Raw genomic sequence first — 27219 nt, forward strand, 5'->3', positions numbered from 1 at the left:
CCATCTCCCATGTCCGTGTCTTTCCACAGGCTGTCCCCCATGACTATAATTCATTCTATGCTCACCTTTACTTCGTAGAATCCCTTGGGTCCTTTAAAGCTTAGCTCACATGATAAATGAAGCCTAATCTGATCTCAGCGGCTATTTCCTATGCCTACAATAAGAGACTTTTTTGTTTTCATCTTTGTTTCTTCAGTATCAAGCATACATAGTATGTGGCAGATAGCAGGTGCTTTTAAAATGTTTGTAAAATTCATTGTTCCTTTAAGTTTTGAAGTACAGAACCTAACATGATTTTGCATGTATTGGAAACTTAATAAATTGTTAATCGGTTGACATAAAAACAAGTTGGAAAAATATCAAGGATATAACAATCTTTTATATGAGCCTGGTTTGTGAATATAGATATGATGATTCCTCTAGACATTGTATCATGAAAAGGACAGGTTCTAGCTAACATGATAAAATCTCATCCATGACCACATGCATTAGAAAAAAGCTAGGAATACTTATCCCAAACTACCACTGTTCACTCTTAAATGCAATGGTTTCCTTTTATTTACACTTTAAAAGTTTCAAAGCATTCATTTGGGCCTCAAAACAATTCTGCAAGAAGAAAGCACAAGTCCTACTCCTGTTTTATAGATGAAGAGACTGATGCTCAGGAAGGTAATATTTTGTATAGCTGGAATGAGATATTAGCTACAAGGAAAGAGCTCACATCTCATGACCTTGGGCTCAGCATTCTCTCTCCTGACCCATGTTAACTCCTACTGTTGCTTGAAACACATTCAGGCAGATAGAGTTGCTAAGGTAACAGAACATAGCACCCCATGCAAATTCATCACTCTTTGACATGCAACCTGATGTAAGACAGAACACTTACCACCCAGACAAGGCCAAAATGCCCATAAGGAGACTCACACTTCCCTTTCAATGAGAAAGGAAACTCAGTAGTTAAACATACCTGTGGATAACATAAAAATCTGGGTGGATAATGAAGGCAAGAACCAAAGTGATGGCAAATATTCCCATTGTGCCCAATGCTTCAAAACTGTTAAAATATACAGTGCCTCTAGACAGCTGCGGAGTGCATGGCCTTCTTTTCCAAATGAATGCCCTGATAAATAAATGGTATTGTTCTACACTGCCTGGTAAATGTCTTTTTTCTTCCAACAAAAATAATCACTCCAATGGTGTTTCCAACATTGGGGATCAACAGGTCAGGATGGAAGGTTTGTAACATTAAAAGAAACTGAACTTTGAGTTAGCTGTCACAGTACTACAAAGAGATGGATTACTCTCCCTTTCTAGTCATTGACAGTCTTTCTAGTCAGGAAATCTCAGTTTATCGTTAATAATAAAAAATTGTAATTTGGTGGTAATGGGGCTTCCAGGCTAGACGTTTGACCCACTTTTACAGATGCCTGGAACCAGCAATGGGCTGTAGGTAGCTGCTGGATAACTTAAAAGTATTTGTGATATAGCCTAACTGAGGGAGGTATACTGGAGCCAGCTCTTACTAACTCAAGAAAATTGTTATTTTTTCAGTGTTAAATTTTTACACATCAAAAATCAGCAAACACTATAAGTTGTGCCTTGATTTATTGTTTTCTTGATTTATGGACACAAGAAAATGATAGATTAAATGCTGATTATGCAAATTAAACTTATGTGTTTCCTGCAAGAGTCACTTGTTAAATATTTATCAGCACACCCCCTAAAACTCTGAGCTTCTTAACCTTTTTTGTTATATTGATACCTTTGGCAGTGAGATGAAAACTGAGGAACCTTTGTCAGAGTAATGTTTTTAGTGACATGAGATAAAGTATGTAGCAATACAAAGGAAACCAATTATATTGAAATAACATCATTTACATATATATGTGTACCTATACATATACATAAACATATATGTATGTATGTGTGTGTGTATATATTATATATATATATATACATACATACATATATATATGTATATATATATATACATATATATATGTATGTATGTATGTATATGCAAAGGAAGGCTCACAAGATTTGTTGTTTGTCCTTCATTTTTGAAGGGAACCAATGACATCATGGAGTGATATGTTGACTCATGTGTAAAATGGATTTAAGTGAGTCAGAGTTCCACAAAGTCATCAGCCTCACTCTCTCTTCCAGAATCATGGAAGTCCAATGGCAAGACAAAGTCAAGAACCCTGGTGATGTCCCAGGATGTCATGGATGACTTTAGAATCTTCCGTGTCTGACCAATCTGTAAGCACTCTACAGTATCTGCTTCTACTGCCTTCGTGGCTATTGTAACAAATTGTTCTCACCCACGCATTCCACTGGAGGAAGTCTCCAGATGCTTGGGGTAGACACCCTGTAACTCATCAATGCATTTGAGGCCTGTCAGTTACCCTCAATCTGGGTTAGCCCATTTGCTGAGACGGTTTCACCAGGGTGTGGCCACTGCACATGCTGCAGCTTCTTTTTTTTTGGCTAGACAGTGGGGTTAAGTGACTTGCCCAGGGTCACACAGCTACATGCTACAGCTTCTTGAGGCCACAGTGAGAGCTAGGTGAAAAGCAGACAGCAAAGGTAAATGAGCAGCCCTGAAAAGGGCTCAGTAAGCCTTCACACCAGAGGTGCTAATCCTCCTAGAACACTTATACGCTCCCCCAAAAATGACAGGCTCCCAAGATTACTATGAGTGGAAAGAGCCAGTCTGGCACCTAGAGACCTGATAAAAATGGAGTCCCTATCAGAAGAAAGGCATAGAATGGTAATTACTGATTAGAAGAGGGTCAAGCCTAAAGAGAAGGGTGAAGATAAGAGACATTGTGATTTACCTGGACATCCTGAGAATGAATGGGAATGAGGAGGAGGAGAAACCAAAATGAAAAAAGGATGTACCAGAGGGTAGAGAACAGCCCATTGGGCTGGACATCAGAAGAACTAGGTTCAAATCTTGGTCCTGTGTAGAAGGTGAGAACTGGTTCTTTCTGATCAGGTACAATGAAGCAATATGTACTTGATTCATGCATTTATTGTATTGAAAGGAGTTCCATAAAGGCACTCAATAGCCCCAAATGGAAGTAGCCAGGACAGTCATTCCTTTAGGTCCAAGATGCTTCAAGATCAATAGTCAGGGTAGTCCTTGCCCTGAAGAGTCTGCATCTGGGTTTCAGGTCAATCCATCTGGGATTGGGGGTGGGAATGGAATGGGGGTTAACTCAGGCTGGTGCCTAATTTGCTTCATACCCTCCTTATCCACAGTCTTGCACAATTAGATTGCTCAATGAATTTTGGCTTTTGGCACATTTTATATTAACTTCAGTGGGGTTATTCTTTAACATCGTTTATTTAAAAGATTTCTAAAGCAAAGGAGATGGAGGAACATTGAAGAGAAACATTATTCTTCAGAGTTTTGATTAGGTCAGACTCTGGAAAGCATATGAAATGATTTTGTAGTACAGGTGCTTATATATATTTAAGTTATATATTTTAGTTTTATATTTATCTTAGTTATATATTTAAGTTTTGGTTTTGTTGTTGTCATCTATCTCATTGTATTGTCACCTATCTCACTATCTATTGCTTTGTTTTACCTATGTGAAACCTTGCAGATCTCATGAATGAGACCTGTGGACTCAGCTGCCTCCATGGAAGACTAGAAGCAAGAGATATAAGAGATATAACCATTCTTGTTTTGGTCTGAGGATTTTATATTCTGTCTCTAGTTCTAATGAAGTCTTAGACTCATAAATCATAATGGGGAAGAAATTTAGACTAAGATCTTCAGATCAATAGGGTTACACAGTGATACCAGAGAACCTGGAGTCTGACAAGTCTCAAAGAATGGATTACCCAATCCCCCTTCTTTGGATTGAGTTCTGACTTAATGTGAGAGCTCAACAACCTAAGGAAAAATAAAAATCCATGGTGTCAAAAGAAACAAATAAGGAAAGTATATTATGCTTAATGGTTCCTTAGACAATAAATGGATTACAATGCTAATTACATATGCAACAAATATTATAGCATCTTCATTAATGAAACAACAATTAATTAAATTGTAAAAAGACATTGATAACAATAAGCTGTAAGAGACTTTAATGCTCCAAAAATATGAAACTGAACTGTTGTGGTTATGATACACATATCATCTTCTGACATGGAATGTTAGTGAATATACATATTTCTCAGCACTATATGGTACCTTTACAAAATTAGACTATATAGTAGGATACAGAGAAATGAGGAAAATTTAAAAATTATTACAAAGTACTAATAATATTGCTTATATAAAATTGCTTCATACCATAATGCAATAATAAAAACATTTAAGAAAAGCACAATAAACTAATGATCACAGACCTTTGGAATCATAATATTATTCTGAAAAACAAGTCAATCAACAGTCATAGAAGCAATTAATAGTAATGTGAAATCAAATAATAATATGAAAGAAAATGAAATAATATACCAAAATTGGAGGTTCAGATGAGGTAATATGGATAAGAAAAATGTAAATAAATAAATAAATATACATTAGGATGATTTTTAAAAAGCAGATTAGCCAAATGAATATTCCACATAAAAAAACCTTCAAAAATCAACAAATTAACTTACCTAAAATCAGCACAAATAGGGAAGTTTTGAAAATTAGTGGAGAAATAGATATAAACTAGAAAGCAATTTTAGCATAAAAATAGACAAAAGCTAATAAGGCTTTAGTCAATGTAAGTGAAAAAAAATGAAAAAGGGAGAAAAATCAAACTGCTCAAATAAGAAATGAACAAGGCAAAATCACAACCAAAAATTAAAAAAAGAATGATCAGAACCTGATATACAATTATATGCTAAGAAGAAAACAAGGCATTAAAGGAAATAGATGGTTACATACACAAAATAGAAATACATCCAAATTCATAGAACGTGGAATAGAGATCTTAAACACTAATCTCAAAAAATGAAACTGAACAAGTCATAAAAGAACTACCAAGAGAGGCAGAGCCTCTGGTTTTGATAGATTTAAATGTGAATTATATCAAACATTTAAAGAGCAATTAATACTATATACTGTAAAAAATCATTCAAAAAATGAAACATAAACACTCACATTTCTTTTATGAGATAAATATGGTCTATTTATCTAAAACAGGAAGGGATAAAAATAAAAACAATTACAAAATATAGCTAATGAATATTAACATAAAATATTAAATTAAATTGTAACAAAAAGAACCCAGCAATATTTTTAGATCATAATTATTGTGTTGGTTGTATACTATATATGAAATGATAATTCAACATTAGGAAAACAATCATATTGGAAATAGAAAGATGCAAGGTATAATATTGTACAGTAAGGGAAAATGAAGCACTATTTTTGGAGTAAGAAGATCTGGGTCCAATATTACCTTTGCTAATACCTTGAGAACTTTCTACCTTGAAATCTCCCTAGGCCTCAGTTTCTTCATCTGTAAAATGAGAGGACTGGACTAGATGACCTTTAATAACCATTCTAGTTCTAAGTGTTCTATGTTTTCAATCTGGAGATAAGTTACAGACTATATTCTGAAAGAAAGCATTCCTTAGGTAAGAAAGAATTGGCTCATAGGACTTATTCTACACTTCCAGGTATTGATCTTTGTTACCATCAAGGGCATTATGGGCCTTATTTTTCTTTTAAATTTTAAATACAAGGTTTGGAAGAATGCTTTTAGAACAAGAATTCATGGATATTTATTAATGATACTAGTTGCCTCCCAACACCCTTCAGGGTTAAGGTTCTTGATATAAGAAGCCTGCATCAATTGGAGAAAATGTTTAAGGCTAGAAAGTAAATTTGTGGCTAGACAGATTATTTGGCACCTATCAGCTTTGAAGTTTAAACTCTTCTGGGACAGCCAAGAGCTGAGTGAAAACTTCCTCATTCTCCATTACAGGAGTGTTGTTTCACCTTGCTTCATGAAAGTCATGCATTTGATTAGGGAATTTTCCTGTGCACTCTTACACTAAAGGCAACTACAGTGCCTTTATTGTGCTAGATATTCTGGAAGGAGTTTTATTATGCCGTGGAAGAAGGGGAATAGACTTTGAAATCTTAGTTCACAATTAGTTTTATACCTTTTGTTCTTTTCCTCTCTGAGAGTAGGGAACAACTGACCCCCTTGTCTCACATATGCTACTAATTACCATTCTTATGCATATTCAAGGCTACTTATTTTGGTTCTATCATAGTTGTATTTAATCATCATAATTATCCACTGTTCAGTATCTCTGAAGGTATTGACTTTTCCCACTCCCTTTCTTTTCATTGCTATGAACTCCATCATGTGGTTTGTACTTTCTCAAGCTTAGTCACTCTTGCTGTTTATGTTTATTTCAACCTACTGTTTACCTTTCTCAAAGACCTTGCCATGATGTGCACCAACTCTCTCATTTTCAAAGCTTTCTTATTCTCAAGCCTTGGGAAGAAAAAAAAAATAAGAAAAAAATAAGACTTTAGTGCCAGGTTTTGAAAAATATCTACTAGTAGATGATTTAAAACAATTAAATCTGAATCCATTCTTTTGCATTTCAGTGAGTCTACAATTTCATCAATATGGCTAGTCATTTTTCTGTTTTGTATCAAATATCACCCATTCTTTCTCATGAAATCCAATCACAATTGGGCCCTGGTTGCAGCAAGGTACTCCTTTTATTTCTTGCTAATTGATTCCCTATTACCCTCTCTATAAAATCTATTCCAAAATTCTTCTTAACACTCCCATACCTATCCCCCCTCTACTTTTGTCAGCTGATAAAATGAAAACAATGAGGCCATGAACCCTTTTCTCCCATTCTCTTCATCTCAACACCCCCTGATATCATTCTCCTTCCCCTTAGTTTCTGATAATGATATAGACCTACCCATCACTGAGGTCAACCCCTCAGTCCCTCAATATGTGTACTTAATCCCATATTATCCAGCATATTACAACCCCAATCATTCAATCATTCTCTCTCTCTCTCTCTCTCTCTCTCTCTCTCTCTCTCTCTCTCTCTCTCTCTCTCTCTCTTCTTCTCTTCTTCTTCTTCTTCTTCTTCTTCTTCTTCTTCTTCTTCTCCCTCTTCCTCTTTTTTTTTCTCATTTTCATTCTTATTCTCTTTCATCTTCAATCTTTCCCTAATACACTGTTCTTTAAAATATGCCCAGGTCTCCTTCATCTAAATAAAGCAAAACAAAAACTTTTCCAGGTCTTACTTTCCCATAAACTGTCTACTGACACTAACTTCACTACCTTTTCTATTAATTATCAATGCTTTGCAATCTGACTGCCAGTCTCATTGCTCAAGTGAAACTGTAACCTCCAGAGCTACCATTGATCTCTTAACTGCCATATTTGATGGTCTTTTCTCTGGTCTCCTCCTTTTTTGCCTTTGTTGTTTAGTTATATTTCAGTAGTGTTTGACTCTTTGTGATTCCTATTGGAGTTTTCTTGGCAAAGATGCTGCAGTGGTTTGCCATTTCCTTCTCCAGTGCATTTTACAGATAAGAAAACTGAGGCAAAGAGGGTTAAGTGACTTTCCCAGGGTCATTCAGCTAGTAAGTGTCTGAGGCCAGCTTTGAACTCAGGAAAAGGAGTCTTCCTAACTCTAGGCCTGGTACTCCATCCAACATGCTACCTAACTGCCCCTTTTTGATTTCCTTGCTATGAACCACCATCTACTCCTAGAGACTCTAACTTCTCCACACTATCATGGCAATGTTCCTTCCTGGTTTTCCTCCTACTTGTCTGAATGGTGCTTTTCAGTCTCTTTTGCTGGATCACCATCCATATACATCCCCTAACTGTGGGCATTTCTCCAAAGTTCTTTGCTAAATCTTATTCCCTTCCCTTTCTTTATATTTTCTTGGCAATGTCATCAGCTGCCATCAGTTTATCAATGATCTCTATGCAGATGACTAGAAGATTTATATACCCAGCTCCATTCTCTCCCTTGAACTTCAGTCTTATGCACCAATAGCCTATTTGATATTTCAAACCAAATGTTCCAAAGGCAACTTAAACTCAACATGTTCAAAATGGAAAACATTCCCATTTTACCCAAACTCTCCTCTATTCTATACTTCTTTATTTCCATTGAGGGTACTACCATGCTTCCAATATACCAGACTCCTAACCTCAGCATTATCCTCTCCTCCTTGCCCCACATACTCAGTGACCAAATCTTGACATTTCTACCTCCATAACTTTGACCACTTGTCTCCACTCCCATAGCAGCTGCAATCATCCAACCACTCTATCTATACTTTTCACTTAGATTAATAGCACTATAATTGATTTCCCAGCCTCATGTATCTCCCCACTCCAGCCCATCCTATAACCTGTTGCCAAAGTGATTTTTATTAAGCACTGATCTGATTCTGTCACTCCCTTATTCAATCAACTATAGTCTCTCACAAAACATAAATTTGTCTGTTTAGCTTTTAAAGTCTTTCACAGGCTGGCCCCAAGTTATCTTTCCAGCCTTCTTGAATAATCCTCCCCTTACTGTACTTTTCAATCCAAGGAAACTGGCCTTCTCTCTGCTCCTCACACCCAGCACTCCACTTTCCTTCATACTGCCCATCCCCCATTTCTGGCATGTACACTTTCCTCAATGCCACCTCATAACATTTCTCCTTTCATTTAAAACATTGCTCATGCACCACTTTCTACATTATCCTTCATGATCCTCCCAACTGCTAGTACTTTGTCCTCCCAAACTACTTTTTATTTAACAACTTTGTATTTATTCTCTTTGTTCTATATATGTTGTTGAGTCATTTTGTGTCCAACTCTTCACAACCTCATTTGTCTTTTCTTGGCAAGGGTACTAGATTGCTTTGCCATTTCCTCCTTCAACTCGTTTTACAAATGAGGAAACTGAGGCAAACAGGGTTAAGTGACTTGCCCAGGGTCACACAGATGTTAATTGTCTGAGGCTGCATTTAAATTCAAGAAGATGAGCCTTCCTAACTCCAGACCTGGCACACTATCCACTGTGCCACCTAGCTATCCTTTATTCTGCATCTACTTACATATGTATCTATTGTTTTACCCTTTAGAATGTAAGCTATTTGCAAGTGGGGGGGGTTGTGCTTTTATTCCCACAGCCTATCACAACGTCTGACAAATTGTAGGCATTTAATAAGTGCTTACTGATGATCAATATATTGATTTAGTATCTACCCAATATACTATAGGACTTCCTCAGGAGCCTTTAAAATTTTCTTGATACAAGTTCTTCATTATGGCTCTCCATTCATTCTTCCATACTCTCAACACAATATCAGATCACCTCCTTTTCCATTCATATATGCCTTCGTAATTGGATAACTCCACTATATTCTGTCTTCTACCAGTGATGTAATGGATAGAGCAGTAGCCTTGGAGTCAGAAAGACCTGAGTTCAAATCTGGCCTCAGACACTTCCTAGCTGTGTGAGTGTGGGCAAGTTACTTAACTCCTGTTTGCCTCAGTTTCCTTAACCGTAAAATGGAGGTGATAGCACTTACCTTACAAACCTTTGATTGTAAGGATCAAATGGGATAATATTTGTAAAAGTACTGAGCACTGTGTCTCTCACATAGTAGGTGCTATGTAAATGTGTATTCCTTTCCCTTATTTTCTCCACCCCCATCCCCACTTACTTCTTTCCAAATTGACAGCAACGTATTGATGACTACTCTTTGGGTTCAGGTATTCAACTAGTTTAAATTCACCCACTATGTTATTTTATAACCCATATCTTTTCATCTTTTACATAAGAGTAGCATAACTATAGTTGTTAAATATCTTGCTGGAGTCCAGAAAAACTATATCCAGTAAACTTATAAAAAAAAAAGAAAATTAAATTAATACCTTTTTTGATGAAACAAGCATTATTCTTTGTGATCATAATTTCTTATCTTTATCATCCTTTTTATAACAAATGTTAAAATTTTGTCAATAATCAAACTTAATTTGATTGGCCCCTAGTTTGCAAACTCCATTCTCTTCTTTTTTTTTATAAATAAGAAAATGAGGACCATATGGGTGAAATTAATATCAGCTAGACCTCCTGGATTCAAGAGTAATCTGGTAAGTGTTTAACAATCAGCTCTCCAGGTGGCAGTGGGTAGAAGGGGTGAATTCATGGCACACAATTTTAAACTGCATCATTAACATTTTAATCATCATTTTATTGAGTCTAGAAAATGTTCAGAGGTTCACGAAGTGGGTGAGACCTTCCTCTAAGGAGAGCTGGAATGATCCGGGGAGGGGGTGGGTAGCCTCAGATGTAACTGGAGGATGTTGAATAAAAATAAGGAGGAGGTGAAAGTATAAGGAAAGAAGAGAAGAGAATTTTGAAAAAACTGTACATGTTTCATCTATTGTATAACTGAATTAAAGTCATAATGATTACATTATTTTCCAAATAAACATATAAAATGCAAGTTATAACCAATCAGTGGTCAAGTCTGCCAACAGGTCTTAACAAGCAGGTGTTGGCAGACAAACATGTCATGAGAAGTCCAGTATGCATCAGTAGGAATATGTGCATATAATGGTCTGTGTACAATATGATACTATATGGTTACATGACACAATATTGTGTCATCAAAACTTCAATGCAGGAAAAATATACACTTTTACAATAAATTATTAAATTTAATATGCATCTTTTAAAATAGTATTTTATATTTTTAAATGATGCAAATTTTTAAAAAAACTGTTAAAGGGTTAAAGAAAGGGAGGTGCTTAATAAATTTTTTTTAAATGGGGGTGCTAGTTCAAATAAGTTTGGGAACCTCTGTCTAGATAATCAACAAAACAAGAAATCTGTACCAGAAAAAAAAATCAATACCAGGTGTAGTATATGCTAATTTTAAGGCTTAAATATTCATACTGAATGATACGAATCTTGAGGAAAGAAAAGCCTTCATGACACAAAGGAACAAAGTCATAATGAAAAAAATGAAAGAAACAGGGGTAAGTTTTAAGAATAGGAGGCAATACCTCACAAGCATATGCTTAAGTCACACCATATAGCTTCCTACTCACAAAATCTGCTATAAGAAGCTATCCCAAGAAGTTACTTAAGTTCTGGGAAATTTTGCCTAATTAATCAACAAGAAAAGTTATGTCTGCCTGAACAGCTTTACACGCACCTTTTCATAGTAAGATGATTTCACATTTATTTCCTTCCTCTTGCTCTTCATCTCCAAAGCACTTTATAATATTATCCAATCCTCCCCTTTTCTCCCCAATTCGTTATTTCCTAAGAGCATTCTGATGTAGAAGCAGTTACAACCAGAGATAAAAGTCTTACTCACTTCCCTGAGAACTCTTCTGAAGCACATTTGAAATCCATGCCCACACAAATATGTTGAATGACAGAAAATAAAAAAGCCTACCACAAGTATTTTGGTGGCTGATGAAACATATCCTGTTGGTTTCAGAGGGAATTTCTTAGAGCTGCTGTATTCCCTTTCTATAAAATTGGGAAAGTTTTGATTGTATCTCACTCATTATACTGGTTACATTATGCCTTACCGCAGTTAATTGTACCTATTTCTTATTTCCCCTAATAGTCTGTAAGCTCTATGAGAAGAGAGACTGTGCTTTATCTTCTTATCTTCCTCCCTGCCTAGCTTGGTGCTTTGTACATATTTCTGTTATCCATAGCTAAGAATCCTCTCCCTTAATGACTCTGGCATCACATGGACATAGCATAATCCTAAGGACCTGACCCAAGTGGGTTAGTTTCTCTCTTTGACTTTGACTCATTGCCTGCAACCTGGAGTCACAATAAAAGCTTTCCTAAAATATGTTTAATAGGGTTCTCCAACAGGCACTCAATAACTGAATGTATATGGTGTAAGAGTCAGCCTTCATTTCAATCCCCTACAGACAATGGGTAATGTAGAAAGATTCACAAAAGCCCAGGAAAAGATACCAAAAACAACAACAACAACAACAACAACAACAACAACAACAACAACATAAAACCTCCCAAACAGTATGCATGGTTTTATAGCCCTTTAGGCATAGGTTCTGAATTGCTTTCTAGAATGGTTCACTCAATTTACTACTCCACCAACAATGCATTAGTGTCTTAATTTTCCCTCCTCCCCTGCAACATTTGTCATTTTCTGTTTATGTCATATTAGCCAATCTAATAAGTGTGAGATAGTACCTCAAGGTTGTTTTAATTTGTATTTCTGTAATCAATAGTGATTTAGAGCATTTTTTCATATAACTATAGATAGCTTTGATTACTTCATCTGAAAACTGCCTATTCATACCCTTTGACCATTTATCAATTGGTGAATGACTTGTATTCTTATAAATTTGACTCTGTTCTTGATAAATTAGTCATTTCTCAGAGAAACTTGCTGTAAATCATTTTCATAGTTATGATTACTCTATGTATTTTCCTCAATCCTATCCCCTCCCTTTATTCTACTTTCTCATTTCACCCTTCCTATCCTCAAAAATATTTTGCTTCTGACTACCATCTCTCTCAATCCACCCTCCTTTCTATCATATCTCCCTCTCTTATCCCCTTCCCCCTTACTTTCCTGTAGGGTAAGATAGATTTCTATAACCAACTGAGTGTGTATGTTATTCCCTCTCTGAGTCAATTTTGACGAGAGTAAGATTCAGACACTCCCTCCCACCTCCCCATCTTCCCCTCCGCTGTAAAAGCTTTTTTGCCCCCTCTTTAATGTGAGATAATTTATCTCATTCTACCTGTCTCTTTTCCCTTCTCCCAGTGCATTCCTCTTTTTCACTCCTTAATTAAATTTTTTTAGATATCATCCCATTGTATTCAACTCACACCATGCTGTCTACATATACACCTCCTAACTGCCCTAATAATGAGAAAGTTTTTAGGAATTATAAGTAACATCTTTCCATGTAGGAGTGTGAACAGTTTGACCTCATTGAATCCCTTATGATTTCTTTTTTTCTGTTTATTTTTTATACTTCTCTTGAATCTCGTATTTAAAAGTCAAATTTTCTATTCACATAGCACAATGTCTGGCACATAGTAAAGTGTATTTAAATGTTAGCTATTATTACTAACCACTGCTTATTTAACTCTTGGTAGACCACAAGGCTGAAGGCAGTGGGCAATGCAATGTCTTTGATGGCATTTGGCCACCAGTGAATCACACAAATCTGTGTTGTGCCATCCTACTGTAGTAGAGCTCAGAGCTGTAAGTAGGAATTCTGGTACTGGTATTCTGTAACTGGAATTCTGGTACTGGTATTCTGTAACTGGAATTCTGTTACTCAACTGAGCAGAGCAGGGTATAGAGTTGAGGATGGAGCCTACGTTATTACCATTCTCATATGTGGTTAAGGCTGACTGGAGGCAGAATTGATGGGGGGGTGAGGAGGACAGATAACTAAAAGGTCAGGGCGTTAGAAAGTGGCAAGATTTGTTAGAATAAGGTTGTGAATTTGATATTGAACTTATCTCTGAGGTGATAGAAGAGCGATTTGGGGTACACAAATGAGAGCAACATGGATCTAGATAGGAAGGCATTCAATTCAAAGGCAGAGCTGCAGTTGAGTAGAGTAACTGGGAAAGAGAGTGCCTGAAAGTGAAAGCTGAAAGCAAGAAAAAGCTAACTTCTCCTCTTAGTACTGTGTGATAAGGGCTCGAGAGAAAAGAGCAACTTTGTAGAGTGTACCAAGTAGCAGTGGAGTTTTCAGAAGTAGAATGGATTAAAGTGAGCACCAGAAGATGGAAGGAATATAAAATGAAGAGATTGGGCTGATGGGGTCATAGATCTAGAGACTGAAGGGACCTCAGAGAACATTCTATTCCCCCACTCTCATTTTAGAGATTAAAGCCTAGAGACATTAAGTGACTAGCCAATGTCAACTAGGTGGGCCAACAGATAGAACCCTGGGCCTGGAGTCAGGAAGACCGGGGTTCAAATCTGCCCCCAGATAACCCTGGGCAAGTCACTTTACCCTGTTTGCCTCAGTTTCTTCACCTTTAAAATAAGCTGGAGAATGAAATGGCAAACAATTCTAGTACATTTGCCAAGAAAACTCCAAATGGGCTCACAAAGAATTGGACGAGACTGAAACAACTGAACAACAACAAAATTATTTCTCCATCCAGGTACCTGTTCCATACAATTATCTGAAAACTTGGTTCTAAGAACAATAACGAAGGGCATCATCTTGGACTCTGTCCATGTGCACAGCAGGTTTCAAGTGATGATATCTCTCAGTTTAAGAATAAGTTCACATTGTCTTTGGTATAAATAGGTCTTTTAGTAGAAAAAGCTTAAGTAAAATAATTTTAAAGATTATATTTAGAGTAGAAAGAAGGAAAGTCAAAGTTCAATTTTGCCATCAGTAAGCAATGTAAGTAATTTTTCATCCAAAATCTTATTCAGCTATCTTTGCCTATTTAAATTTTTTTAATCACAGTCTGAGTTAAATGAATTATATGAATATATAGTAGTCCAAAATGTGTGATTTTATTTTAATAATCATAGTTTTGATGAAAAATCACAAGTGGCTTGATTTTGTGCTCTGTTTATACTGTGTGACCTTAGTTGAAGACTTTGCTTTTCTATAAAACAATATATTTTTGGGTATTCCTCTGAGGAACTAACATTATATTTGTAACACAAGGAAGTTGGAATGGATGATCTATAATGTGCCTCCTAAGTTTATATTTCTGTATTATATCAACCTATGTTGTTGAAAATCTATCCAAAAACATTTTCATCTTTGCTCTGTTTTAGTAAGCATTAAGCACAACTGAATCTTCCTCTAATCCAAAACTTTGCAATTTCTCTTGGACTTCATTCTGATCCCTCCTAATTATCTGTAACTGTACAACTAAAGGAAAAAGTTACAGGAGATGGAACTGAATATGTGCTATGCCTGGAAATATGCTGGATATTTTAAATTTGTATTATGTTCTATTATTTTTGTATTACCTTCATTTTTAATTAATAGTACCTATAATTTCTATTTAGGTAGCTAGGAGGCACAGTGGATAGAGTGGTGGGCCTGATATCAGAAAGAGCTGAGTTAAATCCAGCTTCAGATACTTACTAGCTATGTGACCCTGAGGAAGTCATTTAAACCTGTTTGCTTCGGTTTCCTCTTCTGTAAAATGAGCTGGAGAAGGAAATGGCATACCACTCCAAACCATCCCCAATGGAGTCATGAAGAGTCAGACACAAGTAACCAACAAATGTGTGTGTGTGTGTGTGTGTGTGTGTGTGTGTGTGTGTATGTATATATATATATATATATATATATATATATATATATATATATATATATACATACATATATATATATATATGTGTATGTATATATATATATATACATACATACATATATATATATATATACATACATATATATATATATATATATATATATATATATATATATATATATATATACATAGAGAGAGAGAGAGAGAGAGAGAGAGAGAGAGAGAGAGAGAGAGTTCCCTAAGGTTTATAAAGCACTTTGTAAGTATATCTCATTTCGTACTAAAAACACCCTGGAAGACAGGCCACATTACTATCCCCATTCTACGTTCAACAAATGAGGAAACTGAAGACAGAGGTTAAGTGACTTGTCCGGGATCACCTAGCTAATAGGTGCTTCAGGTCTTCATATTCCCTAGCTGCCTTTTGGAATAAAATATATACCTTATAACACAGAACAAAAGCCATACCATGTAACAAATTTTAAAAAAAGCAGTTCAGGAAAACTAACCAGGCCATCACCTGAGTCTGACAGTATATGCGGTGTCCCCCACCCATAGTCCCCCTCATTTGTAAAGAAAGAGGGAGACACATTTGTACTTTTTCTCTTTTCTTCTCTGAGGCCAAGCTTCAAAATTATAATTATGCAGTGTTCCTTTCCATTTACATTATTGTAGCTATATACATTGTCTTCCTGGATCTGCTCATTTTACATTGTATAGAAGTTGTTAAATAAGTTGAATTTTTATTTTTAAACATTTTCCTAACATCATCTTATTTAGTAATCATTTTTATCTTTCTTCTATTTTGGGGGGGGAGGAAGAACAACAAAATCTAGACAGTCAGGGATTCTGGTTAGTTGGTATAGATTAATGAAGGTTTTACTGACATAGAATAAAATTACTTATTGGAAGAATAAAAAATAATCCCTGCAGCTAAATCTCCCTACAGCCAAAGAAGGTGGCATCTGATGTAATGAAATGTTGACCTGTTCTGTGGCTTTCCTGTTCATTTACAATCTCCAAAAAGACATTCTTACAACATGGTCTAGTGCCTGACCAGCACCTAAACCTACTCTGTCTGCGTGTAAATGCTAATTCTGGGCCCTCTCTTTCCTCACTGAGTCTAAGTGAGTATGTGATCTTTTCCTGAGTCAGTTTCAATGTATTACACCATCAATGCAGATTTATATAGTACTAGAAATATAATTTTCAAAACCACACTTATTTTGACTCGATTCTACACCAATTGAGTTTGAAAATTAAATTAAGTTTCCCCAAGATAGGATTTCTTAACTTGATTCCCCACTGAGAGTATTTTTTACAGGAGACTTTTAAAATTAAAAAATAAGTTAAATATGATTCCTTTCTCCTTCCTGACCATGCTGTTTTCTTTGCTGCATCACTTTATGTTCTTAATCTAACAAAAGCCCACATATTCAGCATAGGATTTCTTCTATTCTCTCTCTACTCTTTACTCTTTGATCTTTTTTTTGTTTTGTTTTTTGCTTTTTTGCTTATTTCTCATATCTGTTTAGATTGCTACCCCAGCCTACTTATCAGGATCTTTACATGGTTGTTCTCATGGATGTGTCATTTCCCCTCCAGAAGGTGACATCATATTATTTCCTGGTTACCCAAAAAGGCTCCAAATGCCAGAGAGACCATATGGAGTCCAAGCACTTTCCCATTTTTCTTGCTTATCATATTTCCTCTCCACATGCCTCCAAAAAGGAAAACAAATCTCACTGTGGTCAATGTATCATTGATTCCTGAAACAGCATAACATATGATGATGGTATGTTAATACATACTAAAAAAAAGACTTAGACCTCATTCAGACTTTCAAAAACTACCTAAGCTTAGCCAGTGATACCACTCAGAGAGCAGCCTCATATAAGGCAGGGTTGGAGAAGTTGGGTTTTTTTGTAATTATGAGCCATATAACCACAAATCTGTATTGCGAGTGATCATTAATTATTTGACAATTATAATTGCTACTGATTCACATATGCTACCATGAGACTTAGCATCAGTTGGTTATATACTATGGTCCTGGTGGCAGCACCCACTCTCTCAGAGCATGACTCCCACTCCCACAGGCAGGTTGGATCCCCAGAAGACAACTTCTTACTTGTTCCCTCACAGTTCTAGGAATGATGCTGAGTGGTTGGGATTACTAATAGTGTTCTTCACAAGGCTCCATCAGTGTGCTTCCTAATATCATTCAACCAGATAACATCTCCCCAATATCAACAAACCCATCACAATCAATTAGTTTTTACAGAGGTATATTGATGGAGAATGTATAGCAAGGACTAATGCACAAAATAATCCACCCAACCAGACCCTCCAAAGTGGGAAATGTATTCTTTGTTCTATACTTAATTCTTGAGATAGTGGACTTCAATTTAAAGTGATTGCTACAAAAATACCCCTCCCACTTGCATCCTAGGATTCATTCTCCCTCTTGCATGTATACAAGTTCACTGGGATGTCTTGAAACACAAAATTACTGGAACATATATAAGATATATTACCTCCAGGCCCAGGAGTCCTTTTTTCCCTTTAAGGAGTATCCACAAATTTTATGTCTGACTGTAGCATAGCTACTATATGTGTTTCATCCTTGTGTGTAGTACAGAGTTTCTTGGTTAGCAGGCTAATTGACTGATGGACTGGGTTAAGTAGTTTTTTTCTCAATTCTGGATCCTCATTAGACTGACCAACCAGTGATATTGACTCCACTTGGGGAAGAGATTGCTGATGGCTCTTTCTACCTTTAGAAGTTCACAAGATTGCAATCTTTCCCATTTTTAGTCTCTAATAATCATCCAGCTAAGATCAGAAAAGAATAAGTAGATACAAAAGAAAGAGAGGTTCCATGAATTCACAAACACATGCTTTCTTGGTGATGGACCAGTAATTAGACTGGTGTGCCAGATAACTACGTACATCTTTATTTTTCTTTGACTCAGTGATGCCAATAATTTGCATTTATCCCATGGAAGTCAAATAAGAAAGTCTTCATAAAAACAGAAAATAAAAAGCCAAAATCTGTATTACTATGATTGATCTTTTCCCAAAAAAAAAAAGATGAGAAAATATATATTGTTTTCTTCCTTTTTTGAAGAAGTAGGAAACCACAGATGTGGGACATTGTATACACTGTCAGGCATAAATGATAAATTAGTTTTGTTGGACTTCTATTTTTCTACTTGTTTGTTTATCCTTTCTTAGAAGGGTTGGGTTTATGGGGAGAGAAGTGATAGGTTTGGAATATGTTTGGAAATTAAGTGAAATAAAAACAAAAACAAGTCTATAACCTCTTTAAAAACAAAGTGTCAGATGAATCACTCCCTGGAACAGTTGAGCCATATTTGGCCTATAGGTTTCAGGTTGAATGCCTAGGTTATATTGGAAAGAACAATGAACATGAAGTCCAAAGAAGCCAATGCAATACTGCATAGAAGCTTTATAAGAAAAATTATCGTAGCCTGGACCTGTGTAATATTTGTCTTGCTGTAATCTTTCTTGCTTGTCATATTTATAGTAACATATTAAGTTCTTGGTGCCACATTTGAGAGAGGATATTGGTAAGTGTGGGAGTATCCAGAGGATGGCAACCAGAATGGTAAAAGGTCTTAAGACAATTCCACAGGGGAAGCTATTAAAAGAATTTAAATATTTGGCCAGGGAGAAAAAGCCTAGGAATGAAAGGCAAGAACAGTAGTTACTTTTAAGTATTTCAAGGACTACCATGGAGAAGAGGGAATGGTGTTGCCCTGTTTGGCCACAGTGTGAAGAACTAGCGACAATGGGTGGAAATCGTGAAGAGACAGAATTAGGACTGATGTAAGGGACAACCTTCTAACAACTTGAGTTTCCTAGAAATGAGACACTAATTTCATTTTGTTTGGGACTAGCATGTTCTACTTTACTAGAAATCTTCAAGCAAATATTGGTTGGACACATATAAAGTGTGTCACAGAGGCCAGGCTTGTTCTGGTACAGGGTATACCAGGTGGCCCCTCAGGTCGCTTCCAACTCAAAGATTCTATGCTTCTGTGATCTGGGTGTCAGGAAATTGGAACACTGTACAGCTGATAGTTGAAGAAGTATTGCCACTTACAGTGTGAAGGGAAAGTTTTCTAAACAGTTCCTTCCATCAAAGGAGAAACTGGGAATAGAAGTGGTTCATTACATAACATTCTTTCTGGAATTGGTATAGCAGTATTTGTGCTCCAGTTGGCATGCAATCAAGAACACCTGAGTTCAAATCTGGTCTCACATACTTACTAACTGTGTGACCTTGAGCAAATCACTTAACCTCATTTACCTGTTTCTTCAAGTGAAAAACAGAGATAACAATAGCACCTACCTCCCAGGGTTATTGTGAGGTTCAAATGAGTTGGTAATTGTAAAATATTTAGCATAGCACCTGGCACATAGTAGGTGCTATACTATTGTTATTGTTGTTCAGTCATTTAAGTCATGTCCAGCTCTTACTGACCCCACTGGGAGTTTCCTTGGCAAAAATACTGCAGTGGTTTGCCATTTTCTTCTCCAACACATTTAACAGATGAAGAAACTTAGGCAAACAAGGTTAAGTGACTTTCCCAGGGTCTGAGGCTGGGATAACAATATTTTCCTCAAATGGAAAATTTTGAAGATCAGCTAATGTATATAAAGTGCTTTGCAAATCTTAAAGCTCTATAAAACTATTATTTTTCCTATTATTATTATTCCAAGCAGCTAGGAGACACAGTGGATAGAGTGCAAAGCCTGGAGATAGGAAGACTCATCTTCCTGAGTTCGAATCTGGCTTTAGATACTTGCTAACTGTGTGACACTAGGCAACTCACTTAACCCTATTTGCTTCAGTTTCCTCATCTGTAAAATGACCTGGAGAAAAAAATAGCAAATCACTCCAGTAATTTTGCCAAGAAAGCCCAAAAAAGGGTCACAAAGAATAGACACAACTGAAAATGACTTAATAACAACATTGCTATTTTTCTTTTTAAAAAACTGCATTTTTTTCTAATCAACAAGCTTTTATTTTCCCACCTACTTCCCCCTACCAACAGCTAAACAACAATTATCATAAACAAAAAAGAGAAATATGACTTTCATGACAAATGTTAGCCTAGCAAAACAAATTTTTTCATTGGCCATATCCAAAATTGTATGACTCATTGTGCATTTTAAGACCATCATATCTGTGGCATGAGGCGAGTAGCAGACTTTATCCTTGGTCTTTTGGAGTCACAGTGTTTGATTACATTGATCAGAATTTAAATTCTTTGAAAATTGTTTTTCTCTAAAACAAAGCTGTCATGGTATAAATTGTTCTATTGTTCTCGCTTCATTCTGTAGTCATTCATAGAGGTCTTCCTAGTTTCTTCCAAAGACATTGATTTCATCATCTCATGTGGTATAATAGTACTCCGTGACCATCATTTATCGTTTTAGCCATTTCCCAATGTATGAGTAACCTTTTAATTTCCAGTTTTATATTACTTTGAATACAACTGCTAAGAATATTTTATACACATGGGACCTGAATCCTCTTTCTTTGATCTCCTGGGAGAATAAATCTAGTAGCGGTAAAAGGGTATGTACAGTTTAGTAACTTTGGGTGCTTACTTCCACATTCCTTCTGTAACAGCAAGACCAGTTTACCAACTTCAACTGCTGATATATAAAGTAATTTCATAAATGTTAAATTTAATTGAATTGAATTATGGCAGTAGCATAATTAAGGTCTGAATGGGTTGTGTTAGTACTCAGGCTATCATCTTTTCCCAGCCACCACTTGCTCACCAGGATGTTCAATTTTATTTTATATTACCACTTGCTCCATTGACTGACTTCCTGGTAACTTCCTTTTCTACCTCACCCCTTCATTAAGCACAACTCAACTAAGAACTTGATCATTCTGAAACACAAAGATAATAGGATCATACATTTAAATAGGAAAAGACCTTATAAGTCACCTAGAGATAGTAATAAAGCTATCACAGTCATCATTGTCATAATCATCATCATCTCATCTCTATGGCCTAAAAATCCTGTATTTAACTCGAATATAGTAAAATAGAGCAAAGGGTCATTATGGGCACAGATGAAAATGAGACCGTAAAAGTCCAAGGATTGAATACAAGTGTGAATTTCTTTGGCTAAAAGGTCTACTATTAGCAAAGTAGGAAAGAAGACTTTTTTTAAAATGTGCCTTTTTTCCTGGGTATTGACCTGCTGTAAATATGCAATCCTAATCTTTAATGACTAATTTTTTCCTGGAGAGCCCCCTGTTACATCAGAGCCCTGCATCACCAGGCCAACAAAGAAAAAGTGAGCCAGTGGGTTGCACTGATGTATTTGGAAATCACAATCCTTAGTAAATGATGAATGGATGCTTTCAGAGGTAGAGCTGTCATCAGATCTAAACTTAGTGAGTTTTCATCCTGCCTGGACAAAGGTAAAATAAAGAAAAAAAATTACAGGTAGGTTGGCTTTTTTTTTTTGGCCTGTTGGTTTCAGAATAAAGGTTATTTGTCTAAAATACTTCCTGCTAAGTTGAGCGGGAATTAAACAGAAAAACTGCATGCAATTTGGTTGGTAGATTACGACTGATACTCTGATTCACACTTATGCATGGTCAGGTAGCCCAAGGTCATTGTGATCTTTCCAGGTTTTAACAATCAAAAGAGAAGAATGTCACATAGAATAGTATATCTTTGGGGCCACTAACTCTCCAAATATTTTTGGAGGCTACCGATTAAAATTGGCATGAATATGTGAAATATTTCTTGTGCATTGAATGAACCCTTTTCAACAGGCTATTACCTTATGCCATCAACATCAACACTTCAATGGAACCTGAGTATTCCTTCTAACAATACCACTCAGATTCATTCACGCCCTCCTGTCTTATATGATTACTGTCTAGGTCTTCACATATGTCCTCCATAAGGGATCCAGAAAGGGGGGGAGAGATAGTAGATGGAGAGGCCATCTTGAAGCCAGGAAAGCCAGTCCCATCTATGTCTCATTCTAAAGCCACCCACCCCCTGCACTGTGCTTTCTGAAATGCCATCTCTAGAAGTAACAAACTAGCTATCATCTTAAACCTTTCTTTCAGTGTCCTTCAATATTCTTGTACTCATCAAGACCTGGCTCCCTCCTGATGATGCAGCTTCCCTGGCCACCCTTTACATCACTGGTTGCCCTTTCACTCATACTCTCAATTTACTAGTTGCTGGAGGGGAGTTGTAATACTATTTACTCTCAATTACTATTTTCAAGAAAATCCAGGCAATTATCATTTTTAAAAATTCTCTTAATTTATCTCATTAAATATTTCCCAATTACATGTAGAAAAATTTAACAACATTTTATTTTAATTTTGAGTTTCAAAATCTCTTTTTCCCTTCTGTACTTCTCCTCTTTTTGAGAAAGCAAGCAATTTGATATCAATTATACATGTGAAGTCATGTGAAACATATTTCCATATTAGGCATGTTGCAAAAGAAAACAAAACAAAACAACAGAAATAAAGAAAAGTTTAAAAAGTACATTTCAATATTCATTCAGATTTCATCAGTTCTCTCTTCTCTGGAGGTGGATAGAATTTTTCATCATGAGTTCTTAAGACTGTCTTAATCAGAGTAGCCAATTGTTTCACAGTTGAACATTGTTACAATATTGCTGTTATCACATACAGTGTTCTGGTTCTGCTCACTTCACTTTAAATCTGTTCATATAAGTCTTCATCATTTCTTGTGGTACAATAGTATTCCATAAAAAAAAAAAATCACATACCACAACTTGTTCAACCATTCCTCAGTTGATGGATATGCCCTCAATTTCCAACTCTTGGCCACCACGAAAAGAGCTGCTCTAAATATTTTATACAAATAGGTTATTTTCCATTTTCCTTGATCTCTTTGAGATACAGACCTAGAAGTGGTATTGCTGGGTCGAAGAGTATGCACAATTTTATAGCTCTTTAGGTATTGTTCCAAATTGTTCTCCACAATAGTTGGATCAGTTCACAACTCCACCAACAATGCATTAGTGTCCCTATCTTTCCACATCCCCTCCAGCATTTGTCATTTTCTTTTTCTGTCATATTAACCTATCTGATATGTGTGAGGTGGTATCTCAAAGTTGTTTTATTTTATATTTCTCTCATTAGTACTGACTTAGATCATTTTTATGTGACTATTCATAGCTTTGATGTCTTCTTCTGAAAACTGCCTGTTCATATTATTTGATCATTTGTCAATTGTAGAATGGCTCTTATTTTTATAAAGTTGGATCATTTCCTTACATATTTGAAAAATGAGGCCTTTATGAGAGAAACTTGCTATAAATTTTCTCCAGTTTCTTGGTTTCCTTCGCATGTTGGCTTCACTAGTTTTATATTGCAAAAGGTTTTTAATTTCATGTTATCAAAATTATCCACTTTACTTCCCATGTTTCTTGCTGTCTCTTGTTTGGTTATAAACTCTTTCCTTATCAATAAATCTGACAAATACATTTTTCTATTATTCACTAATTTGCTTATGGTATCATCTTTATATCTCAATCATGTACCTTCTTTGACCTTATCTTGGTATATGGTGTGAGGTGTCGGGCTATACCTAGTCTCTTTCAAACTGCCTTCCAGTTCCCAGTAGTTTTTGTCAGATAGTGAGTTCCTGTCCCAAAAGCTTACATCTTTGAGTTTAACAGACACTAGATTACTATGGCCATTTACTAATGTGTATTGTGCACCTAATCTATTCAACTAATCTACCACTTTATTTCTTAGCCAGTACCAGATTGTTTTGATCATTAACACTTCATAATATTCAGATCATGGCCATTAACCCTGGGGGTCCCCCAAGATGCTATCCTGAAGTCTCTTCTCTTTTTACACTATTTCACTTAGTCATGTCATTAGCTCCCATAAATTACACTATCCTCTTAATGCAGATTATTCTCAGATTTGATTATCCAGCCCTAACTTCTTTCCTGATGCCCAGTTACATATTTCTAGCTGCCTAGTGGACATTTCAAACTTCATGACTAAGACACACCTTAAGCTCAGAATATCCAAAACTGAACTCTTTATTCAGTCCAACTATCTATACCTCAAAATCTAAGTAGGGTTCAGAACTTTGAAATATAGATAGTTGGAGTGAACTCTTCATTTAGGAGGCTCAGCTATATTTGAGTCTCTTTGTGATAATCACAGTGATGTGCACAAGCTGGAACATTCAGAAGACTTACTGTTTGGCATACATCCTAGATCTGGGGAGAGATGTTATCACTGTGTCCAGAGGAGAAATGGATAGGATTCTAAGGATTAAGATTCTATAAGAAAAGTCAGCCCTAGAAGAATGGGAAATCTTAAAAAATGAAATTTTGAAGAAACAAGAGAAATAATTCTTGTGAAGAGAAAAAATGGGAGATGTCTAAACAGATTAATGTGAAAACTCTGAGAACTCACCAACTAATTTAAATATTTAAAATGTATGCACTGAAGATGGAAATAATGGACATAACAGATGAGGGCGCTCAGGTCAATCATGGCATCATTCAGCTACTTTCCTGGATTCCATGATCTCAAGAAAGTCATCATTTTGCAAGATTATTTCAACTCTGTATGTCACACAGCCTCAGACAACATCCCCCCCCCCCAGGTGGAGGACTTCATCATGCCCCTGCACTGCATACTCTTCCCTCTCCCACTTTTCAGCTTCATTTTGTTTCTCCCCAATTTGAGAAGCTCCTTTTAAGAAGTCCTATGCCTTTCTTTGTATTTCCAACACCTAGCGCAGTGCCTGGCACATTGTAGCTGCTTAATTTTTAAGATTTCAAACAAATTAACATTTGTTTACCGGCTTTCTTATTCTGACCTATGAGTTCATTAGTTTAGGGAACTCCCAGAGAAGGGATACATCTCTACTAATATAAGTTGACACCTGCTCTGCAATTTATAAGTTGCCTAGAGCTCTTTCATACTAAGAGACTTGAACAGTGTTACTCAGCCAGTATTTCAGAGACCAGACTTAAATTCAGGTATTCCTGGCTTTGAGGTAAGCTATCTGTTATATCAAGCTGCCTCTCATATTGTGCTAAACCAGGGGTGGGGAACCTGTGGCCTCAAGGCCACATGGGACCCCTTAGGTCCTCAAGTGTGGCCCTTTGATTGAATCTAAACTTCACAGAATAAACAAATACCGTATTGCACATATACTTAGAAGTGATTTAACATCAATTTGATTATGAGAATTTTGCAGCATTTTTGTAATCATTGGAAATCTATGCATTGACATTAAAGTGTGTGTTTGTGTACAAGTTGGGTGGGGGAGCAATGTCATAGGTACTCTAATATGAAGGTGTAAAATAAGCTAAAGTATCTTTTAACATATAGCATCATTCAGTCAGTAAATAAAAGTTAATTAAGTTCCTACTATGTGCCAGACACTCTGTTAAGCCCTGGAAATTAAAAAAAAAAATTAAAGAAAAGAAATACAGTCCCTACCCTCAAGGATCTTACTAATGAGGAAAGACAAAATGCAAAAAAGCTGAAAAAAGGTTGGGAAAGGGAAGTTACTTGAGGTAGGGGACATAGTGGAAAGTCAGAGAAGTCCCACAATAGTGCAGCCAGAGGAGAAACAAGGAGATTTTCTGAGCTGAGCTGCTTCCTTAAAAGGGTTTGGAATTCATTGCTCTGCCTTGCAATCAGGGTGCATGGAATATCAAAGCTGATGGGATCTTGCAGGATGATGAGGTTTTCCCAATAATGAGCTTCCTAGGGCTCATTATCCCCTATTATTAATTAATTTAGACTTTCTGGTCACTGTAATGTAGGAAGAATTAAATGGAATGATCATAATCATCTTCAAACATACCTTGGAATCAAAATAAAATTCAGATATTCTATTTCTGGCAATATCTCAAACTCTACAGTGTTGTCTTCAGGGCATGAGAATTCATTCATATAGAGTTGACTATTTATAAAATCTGGAAAACATTAAAAGGAAAGGCTGGTGGTGTTTCTTGAGTGACTATCCATGAATTTAAGTGTGCTGGGGATGGTTAGCAGATCGTTGTTTTAAGCGGTCTTTGCAGAGTGATTGAACCCACAGTAATTGGGGGTGGGGGATTAACTTCAACCACAATTACATGCCCCAAGAGGAGCAAACCATTACAAAGACAGTCATCTTGGGAAGAAGTACAATCCAACCTAAAGCTGACATGTTTCCTCAGCCCAGCAGTCTTTAACGATGCATTCAAATTTATTTAAAGTTCCCATACTTACCCTGGTGCTCAGCATGGAATTTTGATGCCAACAATGCATTCACAAGGCCGGGATATTCTACTTAACGATAGGCTGCATTTAGAGTCAGAAAACCAAAGCTATATTATATTTTACTATATGATCTAGAACTATTAAACAAGGCAAAAATAAAATAAAATAACATAAAATAAAATAAAATAAAATAAAATAAAATAAATACAGTCACAATAACTACAAACTTTTCTGTTTGGTATTTCAAACTTTTCACAATTTGACTCCAAGCCACAGTTCTATCCCCATTAAACATTCTTTCTTTTCAAGAGTATTGTGGTACAATCATTGACTCACTTGCTGCTCTTCACAATTGACACTCCAACTCTCTTTCTGTAATGCATTCCTTCCTCTTCTCTGAATCTTACTCATTTCACTTCTCAGCACTCTAGTACCACACAAATAGATGTAGAAGAAAAGTAATAACACTACTTAAAATCTGAGTTGTGTCCAAGAGCAGTGGATGCTCTGCCATTATTGGTAAAACATTAGCACACTGGATTGTCCTCCAATTCTAGGACACGCAGCAGATAGCCACTCTGCCATTCTTGAGTTTTAAGACCTGATTATGTGTCAATTTGCCCATACATGACACATGATGTCCT

The sequence above is a fragment of the Phascolarctos cinereus genome, unplaced genomic scaffold (genome assembly GCF_003287225.1).
Source record: "Phascolarctos cinereus isolate Bilbo 61053 unplaced genomic scaffold, phaCin_HiC Scaffold_4;HRSCAF=312, whole genome shotgun sequence".
Lineage (NCBI taxonomy): Eukaryota > Metazoa > Chordata > Mammalia > Diprotodontia > Phascolarctidae > Phascolarctos > Phascolarctos cinereus.